Below are 5,683 nucleotides of genomic sequence, written 5' to 3' on the forward strand. Positions count from 1 at the left end.
GTAATGTGCAAATCAATTAGCTTAACGATCACCCTAGGGGCCGGTCTGTAACATAATACAAAGGAGCCTGACTTCGTTGGATCTGCAGTCACTATAACAACTCCCTGTTATGGCCCAAATTGTGCCTTCACACCATAATATTTAGGGATTCGTGATCAAAATAACATTATTTGGAGGCAATTTTTCCCCACCAAGATAGGCAACATATTTCCTAGGCTGTAGCCCATCTTCAGTTATCTCACCATCAGCTACTTGGCTCTGGAATGTTGAGCTCTTGATATCAGCAGAAATTTGCAATGGAATAAAGAAATGGTGGGACCAAGTTTCTGTTAAATTTCTGGAGTGAGCGAATCATTCAGTTTAAATCCCTCATCATTTTTGGAGAAGTCTTTAATGGACACATGCCAAAAGATGATTCTTGGTATATTTTCTGATGCCCAAAGTCATCTTTGAGGTGACATACTGTAGGTTAAAATGTTTACAGTTCTTGTATTGGGAAGCTGCCCCATCACTAAAACATATTAATTTTGAGATACTTTATAAGGAAGCACAGTTTTGAGATGACTCAATATTCTTAAGCTGAAGACATGAACAGTTTAAGTGCCATGCCGGAGACAGTTGGATAAAACACACTGAGTAACTTTAACAAGCAGTATCTCAATTCCTATAGTATGGATGCTTAAATGATATTTCATCATCCAAACCACCCTTTTCTCCCACGTTTTAATATTCCAAAAATCTATATATCTCATTAATTAACCATTCCCAAGTTTTTTGTCAAATATGCTTTTTGTGTCTTGAAAAAATCAGTTGTAAAACATATCAAAAATTTTCTCTCCGGAGCATGTCTTAAATCAGGGTTATATTATATGCAAACAATGACGTGCAGTACATGTTTAAAAAGTAGTTAAGAGGTCTATCTGTCTCTTATACACATCTAGATGTGTATAAGAGACAGGTTATGACCACCTCATAATCAGTTTTATTTGGGAAAAATTAATTATTTTAAGATTTTGACCTTAGGTTGTGTGGTCAACTACAGGCCAATACCAAATATTTTAATGGGAATTAGTTATTTGGGATATAGACTATAGCCAAATGCAAGATTATTCCAATCAAATTTATGACAATCCAAAAATGGCCGCAGCTCAATAATTGACTCCCCTACCCTAAATTTGAGGGATCAAATAACTACGTAGACAATTAGCAATGGAAATGAAACTTACACGACTGAAAGATATGTATTTTGGCCATATATGGTAGAAATATTTTTATCTCAACTCAACCCCTTCAATATAAACTCCCAATGTAAAAATGGTGTATTTTCTATATCAGCAACTTCTGGTTTCAACCCCCCAACCCTTATGTATCCTAAACTGCAGTTCAATTTGACAACACATGCTTGTGTGATCATTGGAGACAGAAATTTGAAAAAAAACTGATTGCTATCAAAGTTTAAAATGTTCATAGAAAAAAAAATATTGCAAAATTCTAATAAATAATAAAACAAAAAAAAATCACTATGAATTATAACCAGGGAACAGTTAAATTTCACTCTTCCCTGATTATAACACCTCATGATTCTAATCACTAACACACATTCAATCTTAAACCCAGTAACTTTATTTGACATATTTATTTCGGTGTGAAAACAGACTGACATGAATCTAAGAGGGCAACACAGTGACCTTATAAGCATATACAATAAACAGTTAAACAAGAAACATAAAAGGAATGTACACTAAATAAGAAAAGCCAGTATTAAATCATTATCATAAGTATTACTATTAGTATTAAATATACATAACTTTTACATGCAGGTGAATAATTTGGTAATTTTTTCGGTGTCCGGTGGAGATATTTTGTAAAAAGAGCACTTTGTCCCTGCATTTCTGGTGCATCAATTATGTAGATGACATGTTGAACAGGAACCATACGGTACATCTAGGAGGGCTCCAAACAAATGGGTCAACTAGCTTATGGCTTAGTAAGGCCTTAGTAAGGCCCAAATTTTGCTTTCAGACTACAATATTAGGGATTGGCAATCAAAATAACATTATTTGGATAGCAATTTTCCCCAAGATAGGCAACATATTTCCTAGGCTGTAGCCCATATTCTGTTAATGTTCTAGAGTGAGCAAATCATTCAGTTAATTTAAACCCCTCATCATTTTTGGAGACATATTTATTGGACACATGCAAAAAGATGATTCTCAGTATATTTTCTGATGCCCAAAGTTATTTTTGTGATGACAAATTTTAAAATGTTTACAGTTCTTGTATTGGGGAGCTGCCCATCACTAAAACATATTACTTTGGAGATAATGTATAAGGGAGCAAAGTCTTGAGACGACTCAATATTCTTAAGCTGAAGACATTAACAGTGCGAGTACCATGCCGGAGACAGTTGGATAAAAGACACTGAGTAACTTCAACTAGCGGCATCTCAATTCCAGTACGGATATTTAAATGATATTTCATCATTCAAACCACCCATTTATCCACCATTTTCCCCCAGTTTTTAAATACTCAAAAAAGCTATATATCTTATTAATTAACCATACCCATTTTTTTTGGTCAAATATGCTTTTTGTGTCTTGAAAAAATAAGTTGTAAAACCTGTCAAAACTTTTTTTCTCTGGAGCCTGTCTTTAAATCAGGGTTATATTTATTAGAATTATTACTTTTGTGTTGAACCAAAAAACGTACAATAGATTACCTGTAACGTTTCATTGGCAGACTGCCAACTTCTTCAGACTGAAGCATGTGCTATAATGGTCTGGTTTGGTCCAGGGTTATATTATGCAAACAATGATGTGTAGTACATAAAAGTAGTTAAGCAGTCTGCAAGAATCAACAAGCTGTCTACATTCAAATTAGACTTATAGACTGGGGGATAGGGAATATTGGGGTTGGGGAGTTAAAACCAGAAGTCGCCGATACAGAAAATACCATTTTCACATTGGGAGTGTATATTGAAGGGGTTGAGTTGAGATAAAAATATTTTTACCATATATGGCAAAGATACATATCTTCCAGTTGTGTAAGTTTCATTTCCAATGCTAACTATCTACATAGTTTTCTTACCCCTCAAATTTAGGGTATGGGAGTCAATTTTTGAGCTGCGGCCATTCTTGGGTTGTCATAAATCTGTGATTTGATGTTTGATTGGAATAATCTTGTATTTGGCTATAGTCTATATTATATATCTATAACTAATTGCCATTAAAATATTTGATCTCAGCCAATAGTTGCTCATAACTTTTTAATGCCTATTCAGAGCTTGATTCTGATGCCAGAATTAGGAAGTAGGGGCAGAACTGAGCCAGAGTAGCAATTTACAGCTTTCTATTACATCCAGAAATGAAAATATTGCTTTTCAAAAACCCTAACAAGATATCACTGCTCTTTGAAAAAGGATTGTGTCTTCAAAATTTAAAAGTGCCGTAACTTCGGAATGCATGGGAATTTTTCAATGAAACTTTGGGATTTTTCATAATACCCCTTAATGTATATTTGATTAAATTTTCAGCAAAATCCAAGATGGTCACCATGGAAACTTTCTGTAAATTGGTTGAGTTGGCATGGAATGACTCTATATATAAATATATATATATATATATATATAGAGAGAGAGAGAAATAACGTCTAGGTCTAAGTGAAACAATTGTGGAGGTTGTTATGAGGAGTAGCTTGAGATGGATGGGTCATGTGCTAAGAAAAGACGAAGGTGATCCAGTAAAGAGAGCCTGGCATCTAAAAGTTGAAGGTAGAAGAGTAAGGGGACGGCCAAAGGTGACGTGGAAAGATATGGTGAAGAAAGAAAGTGCAAAAATTGGTTTGGAGGAGTATGATGCACAAGACAGGAAGAAGTGGAAAGATGGTGTAGCTGCATGGAACGAGTGACAGTCAGTAACCCCTTGGAAGAGGGAAGAAAACTGACTTAAATAAATGATGATGATGATATATGAATATCTATATAGGCCTATTCGTTTTATTTTTCTTTATATTTTAAGTCTAAATAGTTTTGTGAAAAATACCAATGATAAATATCATTAATCAATTAATCAATCAATCAAAATATAAACAAAACAAGAGACTTACCAAGTAAACTTCCAGAATGTAATCTACTTCTGACAAACCGTATTGAAATAGGTGTAATAATGTAGTATTGAGTCAGCTACATCACCAACCCTGTACAACAATGTGTAAACACATGATTATCAAAGGGCCATTATATTGACAACAATTGCTGGTTAAAAAGAATAACCTAATAATTTTGAGTACCCAATAGACCCAGCCTACCAATAATACCCTTTGACGTTGAGAACAGAATAACATGGCATTGAGGCCAGAACATTCCAGCAACAGTATGATACAAGATATGGGCCATGAGACGTAGAAGTATCGAGCTAGTGGTGGGGGGGGGGGGGAGGAGGCCTGCAGCATAGTTGATTGTATAATAAAGTCAATAAAAGTAAGAACCCCTCTTCCTGCTTTTATTTCTATTCTTCTCTCTTATTTTTTAAGAGGAAAGGGGTTGGGTGGGGAGGCTCATCTGGACCTGTCCTTGCTTATGTTAATTTAAAAACATAACTTCATTCTAGTTCTAGTTTACTGCATCTAAACTGTATTTTTTTTCTTGGAATAGATACACCCCTCAGATATGTCATTTCCTACCGTGGACAGCTTGACAATATTTATTGTTAAGAAACATTACAGATATTTGGTTGTAAAAATATTTTCCTAATATTGCAGAAAACACATTTCTGGGTATCTAGGGAAACACTTTCTAGAGGTGAAAGCCTACGTAGCTTTAAGGAGGAAAGAATTCTAATACAAAAAAATTTTATGCTTGCAAATTTGTACAAAATTGGAATTCCCTGCTAGCAAAATTCATTCTAAATTGAAGAAAAAATGTGTGTGTTGTAATAATATACAGTTAATGAAATACTGAAGAGCTTACTATGTGCTTAATTAAATTATAGCTCTCAATAGGAAATTAGAATGAGAAATTAACTAATTTGCATAATGATAATGATACCGTTTCTGTATACTTTGTGTGATTATTTATTTCAAGTTTATGCTGATAGCACTTTACGTTAGATTTACCTTGGATGGTATAGTTATACGCCTTGTGTATGTACTTCTTGTGTACCCATTAGAGCCGAAATCACCAATTATTGAATAGAGAAGATGTATTGATAACTACAGACTATTCAGAGTCATTCAGTAATATAACATTAAACCCACTCTTCTATAAGGCACGAATGAGAAGTCATTCATGTAGACATGCATCACAAGCTTGTATGGGTTTTGGTCAAATAGATAATAATAATAATAAAAACATGCAGATATAAATTTTTGCAGAAGATTGTTTCCTGCTTGTGTAAATATGGGAGTCGTCCCAATGATTTTACCCGAGACTCATGCGATACGTACTGTGATTTTCAAAATTTTCTTGAATATGATTGGTCACCAGTTAGGTCAACGTAAATCATATCTGTTTGACGCCGGAAGAGAGAGACAGACCAGGGTGCATAGATGCCAGAGTTAGCAGAATTTTGCTTTTTAGTAGAAATTTGACCTTTTTAGCATTATTCTTAGCAGAAATCAACCTACTATATTCTAGAATTACCAATATAATTGTTATTCGTCTCCCCTGTAAAAATAAACCGTCTGA

General features: G+C 34.2%; 1 protein-coding gene across 1 annotated transcript in view; it reads right to left on the minus strand.

The window, feature by feature from the left end:
* Positions 1 to 4,195, minus strand: part of LOC117112894 (delta-like protein D) — a 38,648-nt gene extending 34,453 nt beyond the window's left edge. The window contains exon 1 of the mRNA XM_033256107.1: positions 4,105 to 4,195. The gene's annotated coding sequence lies outside the window, so the exon portion shown is untranslated. The remainder of the gene's footprint in view (positions 1 to 4,104) is intronic.
* Positions 4,196 to 5,683: the final 1,488 nt, after the last annotated feature.

Source organism: Anneissia japonica, unplaced genomic scaffold (assembly GCF_011630105.1).
Source record: "Anneissia japonica isolate Jap-2015-1 unplaced genomic scaffold, ASM1163010v1 scaffold287713_len945575_cov184, whole genome shotgun sequence".
In the NCBI taxonomy this organism is placed as follows: Eukaryota; Metazoa; Echinodermata; class Crinoidea; order Comatulida; family Comatulidae; genus Anneissia; species Anneissia japonica.